Genomic DNA, 20,365 nt, shown 5'->3' with positions numbered 1-20,365 from the left:
GGTGCTACAGTCTTACAACACTGGGAGTGTGAATTGCCGTCATGCCCATGTTGATCATACTGTGCCTCTTGCGAGGTTTTTGTGTACCCACTCTTCCCACTAACGTTCTATTTGTAGGAGTATGTGCCCCAAGAATAGGGGAAGGAGGAAGATGTTTTGTTACGATTGTTCTCAATTTGCCATTCAGTAAATGCTTGTACTTTGAGCTAATTGTGTCCTCCAATTGACTGGAGTCAATGTAAATACACCAGTGGGGGCTCATGAGCTGTAGTTTTAGGAGAGTGAACCCCTAAAGTACCTTGTTGTCTGTGGTAGTCATCTCCCTAGGAACCCAACCTATGAATGTAAGTTGGGAGAGAGGGGAGAATAGCCAGGAGGAAAGCTACACATTTAAATATAGGGTAGGGGAGTGGGGGAGGAAACCCCATCTGAAAGAAAGCTGGCAAACTCTTTCTCTCACATAAAGCAAGTGGAAATGTGGCTGGGTTTCAAAGAACCAGTCTTACTTGGTTCTATTGAACCAACAGAATTTTTTATAGTGCAATTCACCTGCTGAGTTAATCAAGATGTGACAGCAGGCCAAAAAAATCCTTTTTGCTCTATAGATCCATGTGTGCTATAGGGAGGGAGAGAAGTGGAGGCAGGTGTTAGATTTCCAGGGGATTTGGAAAAGTGATTCAGTTTTAACAAATACAATCAGACTTGACCAATCCAGTGAAGTCATGTTTTGTTTGAATATGAATATTTTTACAATAATTTTTTTATATATGTTTTTTTCTTTCTTTTTCAACATGGGGTGGGAGATGTGAGAGAGAGAAAAAAAATAGATTTTTGTCAATTGCAAACAAATTTAAAAAATTTTAATCCAAAAATATAATTGAGCACCTTAGAAAGTTGAGGTGGGGTAAGGGAACAGTGTAAAGAGCCTGAAGGGGAGATTCAACCCTTCCCCCTGAGATAAATTCAGTTCAATTTAGTAAACATATATTAAGTGCATATCTAGGAATCAGGCATTGTGATACATCTGAAGATATAAAAACAAAGACAATTCCTGCTCTTGAGATACTTACATATTATCAAAAGAGCCTGCATCCTAAGGTTGTAAAGATGACAGCAGTCAGGGCTAAAGGGACTGCATATGAAAGAGGTGAGTTGGGCAGGGTCTGGGGGAAAGAGAAGTATACAGGACACTCAGTTTCACATTCATCCTTGAACTTAGTTGAGAACATAGAATACAATAATAAAGAATGGGTCAAAGGGGCAGCTAGGTGGCACAGCATATAGAGCACCTGCCCTGGAGTCAGCAGGACCTGAGTTCAAATGTGACCGTAGGTACCTGACACTTGCTGTATGACCTTGAGCAAATCACATAACCCCAACTGCCACACACACCCAAAAAGAATGGGTCAAAACTTAGTACAATGTTGAATTGATGAAGTCCAAGAAACTGGTCTAAGAAACTAATCAATTTCTAACTTTTTTTTTTGAGGAAGTGGAAATTTTTGTTAGGTGGAAATTTGAGTGGCCTGCTATATATGTAGACAGGCTCTAGCCATGCTTCACTTTACTCGGGGTGGTCTTGTCTCCTCCCCAGCCCCGCTTGCTACCTTGCTTATACCCTTTTCCCACTTACCACTTCTCAAGTCTGGAGCCATAATATTGCCATTGCTGCTGGAAAAGGTATGTTAATCTTCCCCCTTATGACCCTACTGATCCCAGTAATTTTCCAAACCAAAATATTCCCTTCTGGTCACCCTTCCTCTATTGCTGTTGTCTTCTGTTAGAAACGTAAACTCAATGAAGACAGATATTCTCTTTGCTTTTGTATTAACATCCCTAATACTTAGCATGATGCCTAACTTTGACAGAATCTAGCTTCTTTTTATTGTTATTTTGTTGCTTATATTCTTCTCCTGTTTCTGCTTACTTGATATCAGTTTGTAGTGTCTCCCCACCCTTTTTTGGAATTTTGATAGCATTTTTTCCCCAATTACATGTCAAGACAATTTTTAGCATTCATTTTTACAAGATTTGGAGTTATACATTTTTCTCCCTTTCTCTCTCCCCTCCCCTCTTCCTAAAATGGTAGGCAATTTGATATAGGTTATGCATGTGCTATCATGTAAAACATATTTCCATATTAGTCACAGTTGTGAAAGAAGAAACAGATCAAAAGGGAAAAAAAACCCAAAAAAGAATAAAATAAGTGAAAAAGTATGCTTTAATCTGCATTTGGAGTCCATCAGTTCTATATCTAAATATGGATAGCATTTTCCTTCATGAGTGCTTTGTACTTATCTTGGATCATTGTGTTGCTGAGAAGAGCTGAGTCATAGCTGATAATCACCCAATTTTTTTTTTTTGAGGCAATTGGGGTTAAATGACTTGCCCAGGGCACACAGTAAGTTATCTAAGGCCGGAATTGAACTTAGGTCCTCCTGACTCCAGGGCCAGTGCTCTCTTCAGTGCACCACCTGGCTGTCCCAATCATTGCCAAATGTTGCTGATACTGTGTACTGGTTCTTCTCATTTCACTTTGCATCAGTTTGTACAAGTCTTTCTAGGGTTTTCCAAAATCTGCCTGTTCAGCATTTCTTATTGTACAATAGTATTCCATTACATTCATATACCACAACTTGTTCAGCCATTTCCCAACTGATGGGCATCCTCTTAGTTTCCAATATTTTGCCACCACAAAAAGGACTGCTATAAATATTTTTGCATATGGAGGTTCTTTTCTCTTTTTTATATCTTTGGGATATTGGTATTTGGGCCTAGTTCCAAATTACTTTCCAGAATGGTTAGATCAGTTCACAACTCCACCAACAGTGCATTAGTGTCCCAATTTCCCCACATTCTCTCCAATACTTACAATTTTCCTTTTTGGGGGGTCATATTAGCCAACATGAAAGGTGTGAGGTGGTATCTCAGAGTTGTTTTAATTTGCATTTCTCTAACCAAAAGTAATTTAGAGCGCTTCTTCAAATGCCTATAGATAGCTTTGATTCCTTCATCTGAAAACTGCTTGTTCATATTATATTTGACCATTTATTAATTGGGGAATGGCTTATATTCTTAGAAATTTCTTATAAATTTGATTCAATTCTCTATGTATTTGAGAAATGAGGTCTTTATCAGAGACACTTGCTATAAATATTGTTTCCCAGTTTTCTTTCTGATCTTGGTTGCATTGGTTTTGTTTGTGTAAAAAGCTTTTAAATCTAATATAATCAGAATTATTTATTTATATTTTATAATGCTATCTCTTGTTTGGTCATGAACCTGTAACTCATTTAATTTCCCCTTTTAGAATTTGCATGCTATAGCACTTGGTGCATACATGTTTAGTTTTGATATTACTTCATTGTCTATTGTACTTTTTAGCAAGATATAGTTTCCTTCTTCATCTCTTTTAATTAGGTCTATTTTTGTTTTTGCTTTATCTGAGATCAGGATTGCTACCCCAGCTTTTTTATTTTTACTTCAGGTGAAGCATAATAAATTCTGTTCCAGCCCCTTACCTTTACCCTGTGTGTGTGTCTCTTTGCTTCAAGTGTGTTTCTTATTAACAACATATTGTAGGATTCTTGTTTTTGATCCATTCTGTTTTGTTTCTTTTTTAATGGGACATTTCATCTCATTCATATTCCTAGTTATGATTACTAACTATGTATTTCCCTCTGTCCTATTTTTCCTTGTTTGTCCTCTCTCTTCCTTTCATCCTTTCCCTCCTCAACATTTTTTTTTTTGCTTCTGTCTACCACCTCCCCCAGTCTTCCCTCTCTTTTGTCAGTTCTTCACACACACCACCCTTGCCTTTACTTAATCTCCTCCCTTCCTACTTTCCTGTCTGGTAAGATAGATTTCTATATTCAACTGACTGTGCATATTATTCCCTCTTTGATACTAATACTGACAGGAGTAAGGTTCAAGTGATGATTATCACTTGCCCTCCATTTTCCCCTACACTGTGATAGGTCTCTTCATGTGAGTTAATTTACCCCATTCTACCTCTCCCTTCCTTCTGCACCTAGTGTATTCCTCTTTCTCATTCCTTAATTATTTTTTATTTCATTCCCTCAAATTCACCTTATACCTGTACTTTCTGTCTATCTATCTATCTATCTATCTATCTATCTATCTATCTATCTATCTATCTATCTATCTATCTATCTATATATCTATGTATTCCTCCTAACTGTATCATTAGTGGTACAATTTTTAAGAATTACAAGTATCATCTTCCTATGTAGGGATATTAACAGTTCAGTTCCATTGAATCCCTTATGTTTTCTTTCCTCTTTTTCCTTTTGGGTCTTGATATTGGAGACCAAATTTTTTGTTCAGTTCTGGTCTTCTCCTTATGAAAGCTTGAAATTCTTCTATTTCATTGAATGACCATTTCAACCAGCCTCCCCCCCCCCCAATGTATTTTGCTTTTGCTTAATTTCACCAAGTAAATGATTTTTGGTTGTAGTATTAGCTCCTTTACCTTCCAGAATATCATGTTTCATGACCTCCTATCTTTTAATGTTGCAACTGCTAAGTCCTATGTAATCCTGAGTGTGACTCCCCAGTATTTTAATTGTTTCTTTCTGTCCACTTTCAGTATTTTCCCCTTCGCCTGATCGATCTGTAATTTGACTACAATGTTCTTTGGAGTTTTTATTTTGGGATCTCTTTCCTGAGGCAATGGGTGGATTCTTTCAACGCCTATTTTGTCCTCTGATTCCAGGATATCAGGACAGTTTTCCTTGATAATTTCTCGAAAGATAATGTCCAGGTCCTCTTTTTTATTATGGCTTTTAGGTAATTCAGTGATTCTGACATCATCTCTCCTGGATCTATTTTCTAGGTTACTTGGTTTTCGATGAGGTATTTTATATCTTCTTTTTTTTTTTTCATTCTTTTGAATTTGTTTGATTGATTCTTGATGTCTCATAGAGTTATTGGCTTCCACTTGCCCAATTCTAACTTTAAAGGAGTTGTCCCCCCCCCCCCAATTGGCTTTTGTACTTCCTTTTCCATTTGGCCAATTGTACTTTATAGGGATCTGTTTTCTTCAGTGGATTTTTCTATTTCCTTTTCCATTTAGTCAGTTCTAATTTTTAAGCAGTTGTTTTATTTTTCTGAACTGTTGATTCTTTTTTCATAATTCTTTTGTATCACTTTCATTTCTTTTCCAAATATGATTTTTAAGCTCCTTTTTTGAGCTCTTCCATGAGTTCTTTCTGGGCTTGAGACCACTTCTTTGGGGTTTTGCCCATAGGTGTTTTGACATTATTGTCCTCTTTTGAGTTTGTGTCTTGGCATAATAACTTCCTATGGTCAGATTCTTTTTCTGTTGTTTTTTGCTCATCTTTTTTTGGGGAGGGGCTTTGTCCTTTCTTTTAAATTTGAGTTCTCCTCTTGGAGTGGAAGGGGCACTGTCTCAGGTTTCTTGTGCCAGGGGCTGCAGGCCTTGACTGTTTACATGGTGCTGCACTGATGTTGCCCTGAGATCCATGGTGGACCCTTGTGTCTGTGCTATGCGATGCTGAGGAAGGCCGGGGGGGGGGGATTGCGAGTCCTCTGGAGGCCATAGAGATCTGGTGCTGAGTTGGGGTCCTAGTGGTGTTGTCTGGTGTATCCTGAGGTCAGTGGGATGTTTCTGCGTTTCCCCAGGGCTACACTGAAGCACATGATGGTCTGACCTCTGGAAGCTGACTATTTGTTACACTACACTAAAGTGTAGTGGGCTACACTAAAGCACATGGTGGTCCTCAGAACTGCACTCTGCCAGTTCCCCTGGTTATGGTGAAGTACATGGGGGGTGGGGGTGGGGAGGGGATTCCTGGTGTTGGTGTTTGCTGCTCCATTACAGTGAAACTCAGGATCTCTGGCTGGTTTGCTGTGGGGGGTGTCGGGGGGGTGGGGGGGGAGGAGTGGCTGGCTTGCTGGGATACTTTCTGTCCTGGATTGCACTCCCCTTTTACCTGAGTGAGACAGACCTTTCTTGCCAATCCTCCAAGTTTCTTGGGCTAAAAGATTGTTTCACCCCATCGTTTTGCTGGTTTTTTGTTCCAAGATTTGTTTGGGGATGCTATTTTATGGTTGTTTGGAGACAAATATGGGAAAGTTAGAGGAATTTGTTGCTTACTGCACCATCTTGGCTCCCAGAAGTCTCTCCCTACTCTTCTCTTATTTCTCTGAATTCCCAAATTTTATAATTTTTTAAGGCCAATAACATTATCTCACATTCATTAGCCCAGTCTATTTTAGCAGGATATTGTGAAGAGAGCTCTGAGAACATTTGGACTCCCCTGGGCTCTCTTTCCTCCAGGGAGAAAGGTAATGGCTCCAATTCATAAGGCTAGAACCTGGCACCAAATAAATGCTTTGGCTGCTGAACAAACTGAAAGAATATCTAATTTAATGAAAAAAAGGGAAGAGAAGAGAATGAAGCCTCTGGAGCAGTCAATACCATTAGGACTTTGCTCTCATCTTAGAGTCTATTTCCACTTCCAAAAAGACTTGGCAAGTCCTTGCAGTCCACTTGCTTGCTTTCTCCCAGACCCCTCTCCATGGTACTGTTCTCCATCCTATTCCATGTACACTGAACAAGAGAAGCTGGTGCTGTTTCCTGCTCACCCCATCTTCTCAAAACTGAACTGTATGGAAATATAAATTCAATAGTCCCGTTTGACAAACACTTATTAAGCAATCTGGTGTCTCAGGCACTGTGCTAGGCACCAGAGATACAAAACCCAGGGTAAAAGGAGCAGCTCAGAATTTGAATTCTCTAAAACTGGAATGGACTTCTCTAGAAGGATTCTTACAGACAGAGTGTGACTGATCCAGGGATTGGAAAAAAAGAATTCATCTGATTCAATGGTGGAGACTCCTGGCATGTCTCTTTTCTGCTCTGGATATCCTTCCACTACTAGAGCTAACAGTCTTTTGTCAACTGTCACATGTTAGTAGGAGTATCTCATTTTGTTCAACCCCAAATTGGAGGTACCAGGCAATCCTGAGTCAGGCCTGGTCTACTGGACTAACCTAAGTTATCGCCTTAGGATTCTGCTCTCTATGAAAATGTAGTTCATATTTCTCTATCATTTTAAGCATTTATATACAAAGTACTTTTCTCACAACAACCCTGTGAGGCAGCTGGTAATGCAACAATCATTTCACTCATTTTACAGATGAAGAAACAGATTCAGAAATATTAAAAGATCTGTTTAGGGTCACACAGGAACCAAGAACCTTTCCATATGACTTGCTGGCTGACATCTTTTAGACTGTCCGTCTCTCCCCCATCAGACTGTGAGCTCCTTGAAAAGAAAGGCTGTATTTCTTTTTTAGTTGTATCTCCAGTGCTTTGCAAATAGTAATCACTTAATGAATACCTTTTCATTCATTCATTTATTCATTCATACCAGTGCAGACAATCAAGCCAAAGTCTTCTGACTCCAAAATTAGTACATTCTCCATGATATCATATTGCCACCTCCCCAATCTCTGGTATTCCTCTTGCTTTGGTCCACTGGGTCAGTGTGACATGGTGGAAAGTTTGCTGGATTTGGAATCAGAAAATAATAGTAATAGCTACATTTACATAGCATCTACTACGTCTACACTATGCTAAGAATTTTACAAATATGATCTCATCTGATCCACACAACAATCCTGGGAGGTAGGTGATATTATTATCCCCATTTTGTAGAGGAGGAAATTGAGACAGACAGAGGTTAAGTGACTTGCCCAAGGTCACACAGCCACAAGTGTCTAAGGCTGGATTTGAACAAGAATCTTCGTGACTACAGGTGGGGTGTTCTGTCCACTGTGACCTTACTATTTATCTGACCTTAGGCAATTCACCTCCCCTCTCTGGGCCTCATTCACTTCATCTATAAAATGAGAGGGTTGGACTAGTTAAATTTTTTATTTTCTTGTGGCTTTAAATCTATGATCCTCTGATTTCTCTACCTCTTCCCTTCTATCTCCTCCCCACACATCTTCTGCAGCTTCAGAGTGGTGCCAGCCATTCCAGGCAAATCCATCCCTTGGGGAAGAAGGTTTTCCAGGTAACTAGGATGCTGAAAAATTCTAGTTTCCACTGTTATTTGCTCTAGGCTGCCAGGAGCCTACAAAATCAATCCCTGCTTCCTGATGGAGGGGGGCACTCTTGGCAGGGAAGCAGAGAAGTAGCGAACTCAGAGGCTACTGACAGCATCCATTAGTACAAGAAGATTGTGGGAAAGGCATGTGGGCTTGATAGGATGTCATGTTCCCAGGCTGGGTTTTAAACAGGCAGGAGGCAAAACTGAATTAAGTTAGAATCTCTTCTGCCCTACCTTAAAGAGACTGTGGTCTAATTTTGAACACATATAGAGCATGGCAACTTCATTGCCCCATTTCCCAAGAGGACTCTTGACAGATGGAGAGATTGGGATTGGATAACAAGGAGTTGGGGCTGAAAAGCAAAGAACCAAAGTGAAAACTCAACCTTAGGGGTTTCCATCTTAGCAGTGGATATGCATCACCCTAACTTTGCCCATCCCCAAATGGAATGGGGAAGCACGAAGACATCAGCAGCAGTGAACAAGCTCAGTGAGTCACCAAGGTGACTGAAAGCCAAAATAAGCTTTTGAGGTCTGAAGCTGCAACTAAGAGTATCCGGAACAGGGAAGAGGATAACCCTGACACACTCTGCCCTAGACACAGCTCCAGATACAGTATTGTGCTCTGTGCGGGCACAGTTCAGAAAGATATTAATATGCTGGAACATTCCAAATGACGGTGGTTAAGATGCTGAGGGGGTCGGAAACTATGTCATATGAGGATTCATTGAAAGATCCAAGGATGTTTAATTTCAAGGGAAGGAGATTTAGGGGGAGACATGAAAACTGCCTTCAAGTTCTTGTTCTGATGGTCCCCAGAGGACATAACTTAGAACAATGGGTGGGAGGCAGTGGAGTGGAATGGAAAGTGTATTTGGCTTTGGAATCAGAGGAACAAGTTTCAAATCCCAGCTCTGCTAATATCTACAGACTCAACAGCTACCACCAGGGGACCCTAGGGAGAATGTGTCATGGTTAAAACAGAATCAAAAAAACTATAGAATGTTGGAGGTAGAAGGAATCTCAGAGGTCACATGGCAAATGAGGTTCAGAGAGTGGTGAAATGTCTTGTCCAGGGCCATAGAATAAGTTAGGAGAAAAGGACTAGAACTTAGGTCCTCTGATTCCTAGATTGTGCCCTTTCCACCACCACCAGCACCACCACCAGCACCACCAATACCAACACCTACCACCTCCATTCCTATTAATGTCCTACTGAATGGAATTGGAGCAAGTCTCAAAACCGTCTGACTCCACGACAAATCTGTATCATATAACCTCATTTGGGCCCTCACTACAGTAAAGTAATCCTCCCTACTCAAACTATTCTCTCACTCACTGCAGGGGCTATTCCTAAACCTTTTCATCTTTCTTCAAGCCCTCCTTGTCACTCGGTCCCCTCAGCTGAACACCTTGTCTCAATGTTCTCTTAGTCTCTCAGGCCTTTCATTTCTTCATCTTAAAATTAGGTGCTTGAACTAGATGACATCTGAGGACCTTTCTAGCTCTAAATCTGATACCAAGATACCAGAAGGGAGATTTTAGCCCAACCTCAGAAAAAAACTTCTGAACAACTGGAGCTGTCCAAATTGGAATGGATTTCTCTAGAAGGTAGAAAACCTCCATCACTGGAGGTTTTTAGGCATAGCTCACTTAGGGGATACTGAATAAAAAAATTCCTGCTGAATTGATCATTGCTGATAAGGCTTCTCATTCAGGTTAGACTGAGGGCTTCAGGCAAAGCTCTGTCCTAATATTATTTCTTAATATCTCCCCCCACCCCCAAAAGGAAGAAGTGCTATGTTTAGTATGATTCCTCAAAAAGGAAACTGAATTCTAAGAGGGGGATTTAGTTGACTATAGAAATAAGTCCTCAAAAAGCTCCCCAAGTCTATAAAATTGTTCTGCAAAGAGAGTCTCTGAATTAGTTCCATTAGACCATGCCCTCGGGAACCAGGCTCCAGTGACTCATCAATTTGCTATTAGAACTTCTCTGGTAACCTAGAGAGTTCCTTTGTAGTAAAAGGTGGCCCAGCCAGAATGAAAGAAATCACACTCTGAGGTGCAGTAATAGGGTTAGCCCAGGGCTATCTTACCATGATTGTAAATTCCCAGGTCTCTTCCTCACTGCCACTGTCATTTTCTCATCTTATGTCTCTGATTTCAGCAAACAGACTCTGCTGTGCACAGAAAAGATAGGTCAATGAGAAGGTCAGTTTTGCCGGACCAAAGACTGCATGAAGGTGAATCATGTCTAATAAGACTGGAACGATAAGTCTGTGAATGCCAAACAGATGAGTTTGTAAGTGTTCCTAATGGTAATAAAAAAGTTAAAAGGTGGGGGATGAGAGAAAAATGATAGAAAGGAAAAGGGAGAGAAAATGAGAGAATTGTATATATATGGTGTGTATGTGTGTGTGCATGTGTGTGTGCGTGTGTGCGTGTGTGTGTGTGTAGTGTCTAAGAGGTGAGTAGAAAAAGGAGCACTAAGAGCTGCTATTCAGTGACAGTAACACATTACAGCAGTGCTTAGTATAGCACCTGGCATATAGTAGGTGCTTAATAAATGCTCATTGACTGACTATTGATCTCTTCCCTGCTCTAGGTTCTTTCAAGTACAATAGAATCCAATGCCAGCCAGTTGATGGAAATTCTACCATGTGGTATGTAGGTTTCTTCCTTCTGAACCCTGGGGAATTCTCCAGGCATGAGAGAGGCAGCCTTCTAGTCCTGGAATAGGTCATGGAAGACAGTGTGCTTATGTGGTCCTGGGCAATATTTTTCAAAATGTATACCCAACTGGGGTACTCCTAGAGAGAACTCATCATGGCAGATACAGAATCATAGAATTATAGAATGCTAGAGCTGGAAGGGACCTCAAGGATTATGTAGTCTGTCTGGCCAACTTCATTTTATAGATGAGGAAAATGAAGCCCAGAAAGTAGCAAATTGACTTGCCCAAAGTCACAGAGTAAGTTAGTAGAAAAAAACTAGAACCCAAGTTTCCTGATTCCTAGGTTAGTGCTCTTTCTACTACATCAGGCTAATTCCTTTACATTTGTATCTAGAATCAAACCTAAAATCCACCTTGGAGTCCAGGTTCTAGGGTCTCCACTCCCCAGTGTCTGGGCCTATGGGGGGGGGCATAATACTCACCATATAAATACTGTGAGTCTGAGGAAAATATATTCTCCTCAGATAAAGTAGCACCTGAGACCAAAGGAATAGAATTGTGGAGTTAGTACTTTAGTCCCCTTCTTATTGGTAATAGTAGAATGAACAAGGATGATTCTATTTTCAAAGGAGCCTCCACCATCTTAGACATCCTGTCAATACAGAGAATTATGATAAAACAAAGAAAAACATAGCTTAACATAGAGGGATAAAACAGAGGGAAAATGCCTTTTCCATAGAAACCAACTTGACCTTTAGTTACTCCTATGATTCCAAGGCTAGTGTACTTCCCCCATTTTTTCTGATGTGGAGTGGTGATGACTATGTATTCTAAACTAGCCTGAAAAACCTGTTAAAAACCAATCTGTATACTAACAAGCTAAAGTTGGTGCCTGCCTGAGCATTCTTCCTTGGTGCTCTAATACATTTCCTTTCCTTTCAGGATGGATACTTACTTTTTGACTCCCAGTATTTCAGACTTCATAATGGGTGAGATTCTCCCTGGGTTCTTGTGGAATCCAGACTGGGAAACTTCCACAAGACTGACCCACTGACCTCATGAATAGCTTTGGGCTTAGGTTCCCAGTTCTTGCTTCTAACTGAGCTATTAACTCAATGTGTCATCTAGAAAACAAGTCACTTCAGTCTTTTTAGGTCTCCTTTTTCCCCACCTGTTAAAAAGAGATAAGGAAAGTGGAAGAAAATGAGCAGTTTTAAAGTAATTCCAGACACTGTGCTAAATCCTGGGGATACAAATACAAGCAAAAAGAAAGACAGTCCTATGCTGAGTGAATGATCAGAACCACACATTGTACACAGTAAGAGTCACGGTGTGCGATGATTGACCTTGATAGACTTAGCTCTTCTTAGCATTGCAAGGACCTAAGACAACTCCAAAAGTTGGATCATGATGGAAAATGCCATCCACATCCAGTGAGAGAACTGTGGAGTCTGGACGCAGATGGAAACATAGCATTTGCTTTCCTTTTCTTTTGTTGTTTTGTTTTGTTTCTTTCTTGTGGTTTCTCCCATTATGTGAAAATATGTTTAATATGAATGCATAAATAGAGCCTATATCAGATTGCACGCCAGCTTGGGGAGGGGGAGAAAAGAGTAGGGGAGAAAATTAAAAACTCAAAATCTTATGGAAGTGAATGTTGAAAATTAAAAATAAATTAGTTGGGGCAGCTAAGTGGTACAGTGAATAGAGCACTGGCCCTGGAGTCAGGAAAACCTGAGTTCAAATTCGGTATTAGACACTTAACAGTTACTAGCCTTGTGACCTTGGACAAGTCACTTAAATCCAATTGCCCTGCCTTCCCCCCTCCTAAAAGCAAAAAGAAAAAAATTAATTATCTATATTTTTAAAAAGAAAGTCAGTTCTGCCCTCAAGGAGCTCATAAGATAATAGGGGGAAATAATACACAAAAGGAAGTTGGAAGAAAAAGGGGATAGGTGGAGGTACAGATGTGGAGACAAGGTTTTCAAGTCCAGAAGCCAGAGGTAGGACCAGGAGTGGAATGAAGGTTCGTCTAGGTATTTCCACAAAATGGAGGTTCACCTCCAAAGAAGGCACTCACCACTGAGAATCAGGGAGGGTATTATAGACAGGATGTTCCGTGCTAAGAAGGCTGTAGAGGTGGTTGAGTGTTCCAGGGACAGGAGTTCCAGGATGAGATCGTGTGGTTTGAAACTCGTGGAGGCAGGAACGGGATGGGGAGGAAAATGAGAAGGAACAAAAGCAGTTCTCTTTACTATGGAGATGCAATTATGAAAGGGCTTTGAACTCTCCCAAAAGAGGTGCCAAAACATAACCATAACACTGTAATGAACTAGAGCCTGTTACTCAAACGGACTTAGTATTATCATCAATTTGGAACTTCTCTTCAATGATGCAGGTTACAATTCATCCATGTGTGGCCATTCTGTGGTAGGGACTCTTGGCCATGCCCTCCTATGAATCTACCACCAATGAGCAGGAGGCCTTCTTTACAACTGTTAAACAGCACCGCACAAAACAAACAGATCATATTTTAACAGGGAGAAAAAGACTTCTTATTGATGCAGGAGTCATCCATGAATCAGCTATCTGCATACAATTAGACTACTGATACATCAGGACTAAGATTAGAATTAGTAAAAAGCAAGAAAAAAGTAGTAATAAAAAACACCACATAAAATTGAAACAACTTAATCCTCTAGTATTTAAATAAGAAATTGTTCTCAAAAGTAGGAAATGGACCATAAAGATGACATTAATACTAATAAAAGTAATTTTATAAGGAAGTTTAACCAACACAAATTAGTTGCAACAAGACCACCCAAAAAGCCCAGACAGCTAATTTAGTTGCCACATAGAGAGTTGGCTGCCAAAGGCAACATGGAGTTAGAATATGAATTTTGTAAAAGAAAAAAGTTGATGGGCAATTATGAGCAATATCATCTCATAAAGCAGAAACAAATGGTAGAAGGTAAAAAGCCAAATAAAAAAAAGCTTGGCAAGACACCCAACTAAGCAAAAGCATCTCAAGAGCACGTAAGGACAAAAATAAGACAACAAAGGAAACAATTTACAAAAATCATCTTAAGAAACTTCTCCACTAAGGACAGCACAATTGTTACACTTGGACGATAGCATCACAATCCTAGACATGCTTAAAGGGGAGTAGAAATAAACACTAAAGCAAAAAAAGATTAAAAAAGCAGCTGGATTGGAAAAGTACAGAGAGAGATTTGTTTGGGAGCAATATGATTGTTGTTGTTACTGTTTGTCTTTCATTCTGGAAGAAGACCATGACATCAGGAAAGTGATGCCACGACTTGCAAGACAGTTGGATTTAAGTGAGGGAGGGTTGTGCAACATCACCAGCCTCACTAGCTCCTCTGGAATCATTTAGGTCCACTTGGAAGATACAGATCAGGATAACTGGAGACTATTAAAGGATTGATATATAAGGTACCCGAAGGAGGGGAAAACACTAAAGATATGGGGGGGAAAACCTTGGATCTTATTAATACTGGTAAAAAAAAAAGGCAATCAAAATTTTTTTTCAAAGTTAAGCTGCAGGAAAAGAAAGCAAATGAGCAGACATCCAAATCAGCAAACATTTATTAAATAGAAACTATGTGCCAGGCACTGTGCTTTTGGCCACTGGGGATATAAAGACAAAACAAAATGGCTCCTGATCTCAAAAAGGTTAAGTTGTTCTGGGGCCATGTGCAGATGGAGAAGGTGGGTTGAATCATGGGATTTAATAGAGTTGGAAGAAATAATCTGGTCCAAATCTATGAAGAAACAGTAAATCAGGCTAGGACTTTAATCAAGGTCCCCTGACTCAAAATTTAGTATGCTTTCCCCTACGACATTGTGTGTGTGTGTGTGTGTGTGTGTGTGTGTGTGTGTGCTGCTTTTGGACCTGTGATTCCATCAGTATGAGGAACTACTGGTGTGAAAGCTCTCTCCATTGATAGCAATCTGGAATTTAGTCTTTTTTTATTGATCAATAAAGATTTGCTGATATCTAGTAACTTTCTAATACTGTATTGTAGAATTGTAGTTTTTAGAGTTGGGATGGAATCTGTATGTCTTTTTGGTCCCTGATGATGGAGTGTTTGAGGAGAGGCTTGAGAGGAGGAACAGGACAAGAACTGGAGGGAAGCCGCATCCATCCACTCCAAAATACCATGGAATTACAGAAATCTGAATGAGAACCGGAAAATCATTTGCCTTGGTTCACCTCATCCCTGACCCCTAGCCTACTGAAACTGTTCTGGAAAGATAAAGGTGCTAGACAGAAATAGTTCCAGCTTAAGATTCTTCCAATTCTCTTCTCCTTCAGCAGCAGCAGCTCCTCTTCCAACCTAATACCTGATTCCTTCCCCTTGTTTCCATAAAACAACAACAATCTATCATTTATATGGTACTTTAAGGTTTAAAAAACATTAAATGTTAGCTAAATGCTACACCTCAGGTTACTCGTCAGAGATTCAGCCCTTTCTACTCCTCCTCCCCCACCATTCTCAAATAACCTTTCCATGGTGCAGCCACTAGTGGGAAGAAAAGATTGGTCTTATTGATCCCACTGTGGATAAAACTCAAGGACTGACCATGCTAAATCACAGGCCAAGAACTGAAGAGCTGCTCTGCCCCCATTCAGTGGATGGTCTCAAGCAGAGGATGTTCTGGAGTCAGCTTTAACCCAGGAGAGCCCATTGTTAAATTTTCAGTGCAGACATTTACACCTCAGAAATCAGCAATTTGCTATAAATCGGACCTTGATTCATTGTTATGTTGATCACCTAGACTTAAGAAAGTGTTAATAATGCAGATTGCACTTAAAAGTGTGCATATATATTAATGCTTCCCCCCCCCCAGCCTGGTTGTTAAATATTTACCAGCACACCCCAGTATTTTTCTATAAACATTACTTGAAGGGGCAGCCAGGTGGCACAGTGAGTAAGAGCACCAGCCCCAGCGTTGGGAGACCTGGAATTGGTTCTGGCCTCAGATACTCTGCACACACACAAAAATAACTGGCTGTGTAACCTTGAGCATGTTACTTAACCCCAATTGCTTTAAAAAAACAAACAAACAAACAAACATTACTTGAGCTCAGCAGGCTTCAGGCTCAGGGACTGAATCAGATCACCACACTGGAGGCTTGGTGACTAAGACCAGTAACAATGACTGGCATTTAAGCCATACTTTAGTAAATACATTATATAATGATAATAATATAATATGGCATTTAATGAGAACTCTCAGGTTTCCAGACTGCTTTATATTAGTTACATCATTTCTGACCCCCCTGGTCCTCAGGCAAAACCAAATGAAGGCTCCCCTGATGAGCCAATGAAGAGAATGCAGATACAAAATTTCGAATCAGAATTTTGAAGATTTTCTAGTCCTAGGTGCACAGAACTCAAAGGGGCCTTAAAGATAATTTACTCAGACAGAAAAGAGGTCCAGATAAGGGAAGTGATTTTCCCAATTTCCTTTTGTGGAAGAGACAGTGTGACATAGTGAATAGAGTGCTAGCCTTGACCATAAGACCAAGCTGGGTTTCAATACCACCATGAGTATGGTGTGGGCTATGTGGGGCAAGTCACATTTCCTCTCTGACCATCAGTTTCCTCTTCTGTAAAAAGGGCAACAGAACTGCAGAATCTCTCCCATGGAGCTGTTGTGAGGCTAAAATGAGTGTCATATAAATACCAGTTTATTATTATTGTTTCACACCAGTGATATTTAGTAGCTAGCTCAGTTCAGTGGGAAAATAGGGAAAGAGATAAGTTGTAATGGGAAGAAAATAGGCACAAAATCATAGATTTAGTGTACAACCCTTTCTTTATCCAGGCCTAGAAAAGGCAGTGACTTGTCCTGGGTCACACAGGTGTTAAGTGTCAGAGGCCCTTCTCTCTGTATACATGGTGTATATGTATATGTATATCAGTACAGTGATGCCTGGGGTGGGGAGGGCAGGGGGAACCATATTCATAGCCCTGGGCCTCTGGGAATGCAAGTCAGTGATGTTTGCAAGGAGGGGAGAAATCTGACCGGGTCTTCAGTAAAGCCATCAGATAGTGAGAGTAAGAGAAGAAGAGTGTGGGGCTCAACCAGCAAGGTCCACCTTTGTCCTGATCTGCGACAAAAAGATCTGCAGCAGTATCTCATCACACAAGCAACCAGGTTACCCTGACTAGCGCTGCAATGCCCTCTAATGGGATATCCGAGCATTGCAGCCCGTGGTTACCTTTCAAGGAAAGGAAGAGTAAAACTGTTCACTAGGTTTTATAGCAGCCTAGGATCTGAGAAGGAGCCCAGCAGGGAAGCTCGTGCAATGCCCTCGTCTCATAGCAGAGGAACTGGGCTCGAGGCCTGGTCTTGCCACTTGCTACATCAGTCATTTAAAAATTTAAACAAAAATGTAAGTTATTAAATTAAATAATTTAGATTTATCAATCTAATAATATTTCCAGGCACTGGAGATATAAAAACAAAACAAAACAAAATGAAATGAAATGGTCCCTGCCCTCAGGGAGCTTATATTCTATCAGGAGAAACAATTTGTGCATATATATAATCTTGTGCATATATAATCTTATATGCAAAATATATACAAATAAAATATAAGGGTAATTTTTAAAGAGAAAGGCATTAGAAGTCAGGGAATCAAGAAAAGTTTCACATAGAAAGTACCTGTGTGAAGTCACAGACCCTTTCCCTTTTCTGAACCTGCTTTCTTATCTCTAAATTGAGAGGGCTGGACTATATCAGGTTAATCTGGTGTCTGGGAACTTTTAAAAAATATTTCAATAACCATTTCAATAAAAATTGGTTTCCTTTGTAATCTCTATATTTTACTTATTCATTTTAAAACATTCTTCTGACACTCGGCCATAGGCTTTGCTGTATTGTTAGAGGAGCCCGTGGCAACAAAAAAAAAAAGTTAAGAACCTCAGTCTCTTCCAGGACTAACATTTTCTGTTTCTTTTTCTTTTCTTTTTTCATCCTCTGTTTCTTGAAGACCATCTTCTAAGTTGCAGAAGCGGCACAGAGTATAGATCACTGAATCTGGATTCAGGAAGACCTGAGTTCAAATCCCATATCAGATACTTAGTAGCTAGTTGTGTAACCCTGGGTATGTCACATAACTTCTGTTTGCCTCAGTTTCCTCATCTGCAAAATGGGGGGTAATAATGGTACCTACCTTAGAGGATTGTTGTGAAGGCAAAATGGGATTATATTTGTAAAGTATTTTGTAAACCTTAAGGTGCTACATAAATATTAATTATTATATCCCTACTCAGAGTTACCACTAGAAGACCTCAGAATATAACTCAAAGATAGCTCATTTCTAGGTCCCCACTTAAGTGAGTAAAAGGGTCCCCACCTCCCATGTGAGCATTCAAGATAACAATGTCCATATTGGGTACAAGACAGGCTTTATTCCACCCCACAAAAACAAACAAATAAACAAAAACTAAAAATCGACACATGAAAATGGAGTAGGGATTTGTATTGGAGTACTTGCTATGGGGCTTGGCATGCACTCTTTGGCACCATGGAGAGAGATGTGTTTTGGTCTTTTGCTAAAGGATAGGTGAGACCTGAGGGCTCCTTGTTAATCCTTTGGTCTCCAACCCTCACAACAAAGGATTTGTATCAAAGAGCACTGGCGAATGACCAGGAAGAATGACCACTCTGTAGAGGATGAGGAGAGATTAAAATATGTCTGGTCTGGGTGAATCAGAGACTGGACCTCAAGTCCTTGGCTGTCTCTTCTGCTTTGCATATCTTTTCCTGAAAACAGGTTATCAGAAAGTGATCCTAAGTGATGAACATTTCCAGTTTTGATGGCTACCTCATGAGGTCAAGGGGTTTCAAGTCATTGACTCAGGTGATGCTTGCCCAGTAGGCATGCTCTCTGCAACTACTCCCTTCTCTAAATAGATCGCCACAGGAAGATAAACTGTATGCATTTTGTTGTTGTTGTTGAGTCATTTTTCAGTCGTATCTGATTCTTTGTGACCCCATTTGGGGTTTTCTTGGCAAAGATGCTGGAATGGATTGCCATTTCCTTTTCTAGCTTATTTTACAGATGAGAAATCTGAAGCAAACAGGGTTCAGTGATTTGCTCAGTCACGTAGCTAGTAAGTGTCTGAGGTCAGATTTGAACTCAGAAAGACGAGTCTTCTGACGCCAGACCCAGCGCTCTATCTACTGCACACCTAGCTGCTCCTTTTGTATGCACAGGATTGATCAGAAGGTATGGATCTAGAGTTGCTGCTTGAACAGTACAAGTTTGAGGTGAATTAACCTGTTCAGTAGTCCACAAGTCTCCTGAAAATCTTTGCCGCCCAGTATAGTATCACAGAGATGGTAGGTTATAGTTTATGTTTTAAATATATATAATCACTCACTTATGAGTCTGTTGTGTATTGAGCATTATGTGGTGGAGGAAATAAATAGCTGTCCTATACCTGATATTTCCTATCCATATATTGAGCAATTTTTCTAGAAGACACTGGGGGAAAAACTAGACATGCATCATAACTAACCCTGAAGTTCTTTCTTAGGACTATGGGAATAATAAGCCAGAGCAGAATCCTTTTTCTGGCATGTACTGCCCTCTTCTCCTGCCCCAAAGCCATGAACAGCAAAAGACTTAGAATAATTCTTAACAATCAATACAATTCTTGACATTCTGGTCGATCCTTCTTTTACCCTAGTAACCCATATTTGCACCTAGCCTTCTGGTACTGTCCTCAAGGTTTTGGACTCCTCTGGAAGGAAACTAACTTGAAAGTGCTGCAGAGACAACCCCTTTCCCATTAGAGCTAAACTGTCCGAATAAATCATAAAAGCAATAGATGGAAAGTCTGTTTCTCTCCTTTGTCTATAGCTTAGACTTTCCTGCTTTTTATTCCAGTTTTGGGAGCCAAAGTATCATTCTCTTTTCTTTCCCAGGACTGGCACTGCCCAGGAAATCTCCTTCTTTCAGTAGAAGACTATATTCTAGAACTCTGAAAAATGAGGTTGCTACTAAGACATCTTGAAGTCTGGTGATGTCCAAGGCATCTCCTCTCACTAGAAGGCTGGATTCCAGCATCAAGCTGTCCAGGAAATCCCCTCCCCCTTTTAAAATAGATTTATATTGATATGTTTATTTTTATGTTACTGAGATTTTCCCCTTTCTCCCCTCCCAGACAGCCATCTGCTTACTTCACTGTGTATCTACCATCTGCCTAGCACAGAGACAGCCAGAGGGGTGGGGGAGTGTGTGCAATGGATAGAACACTGGGCCTGGAGTCAGGAAGACCTGAGTTCAAAACTGACCTCGTCTCTTGGGCCAGACACTTGCAATACTGCAATACAAAGGCACTATGGTCACATCTGTGTGACCCCGGGCAAATCACTTAACCTCTCTCTGAATCATTTTCCTCAACTGAAAAATGGAGATAACAGCACCTACCTCTTAGGGTTGTTGTGAGGATCAAATGAGATACCTTTAAAGCACTTAGCACAGGGCCTGACACATAGTAGGTACTATATAAATGTTTGTTCCCTTTCCCCATCACTCCAGCTA

The 20,365-nt window shown here is 40.3% G+C and overlaps 1 protein-coding gene across 8 annotated transcripts in view; it reads left to right on the top strand.

Moving 5' to 3' along the window:
* Nucleotides 1-5,807: 5,807 nt before the first annotated feature.
* BAIAP2 (BAR/IMD domain containing adaptor protein 2) overlaps nt 5,808-20,365 on the top strand; it is a 403,422-nt gene continuing 388,864 nt past the window's right edge. For all 8 annotated transcript variants that reach the window (XM_069064100.1, XM_069064101.1, XM_069064105.1 and 5 more), the window contains exon 1: nt 5,808-5,811. The gene's annotated coding sequence lies outside the window, so the exon portion shown is untranslated. The remainder of the gene's footprint in view (nt 5,812-20,365) is intronic.

This window comes from Petaurus breviceps, unplaced genomic scaffold (assembly GCF_028583685.1).
Source record: "Petaurus breviceps papuanus isolate PSGF00001 unplaced genomic scaffold, PetGlider_PUasm1.0 90617, whole genome shotgun sequence".
Taxonomy (NCBI): Eukaryota; Metazoa; Chordata; class Mammalia; order Diprotodontia; family Petauridae; genus Petaurus; species Petaurus breviceps.
This window is presented reverse-complemented; position numbering and strand designations above follow the sequence as displayed.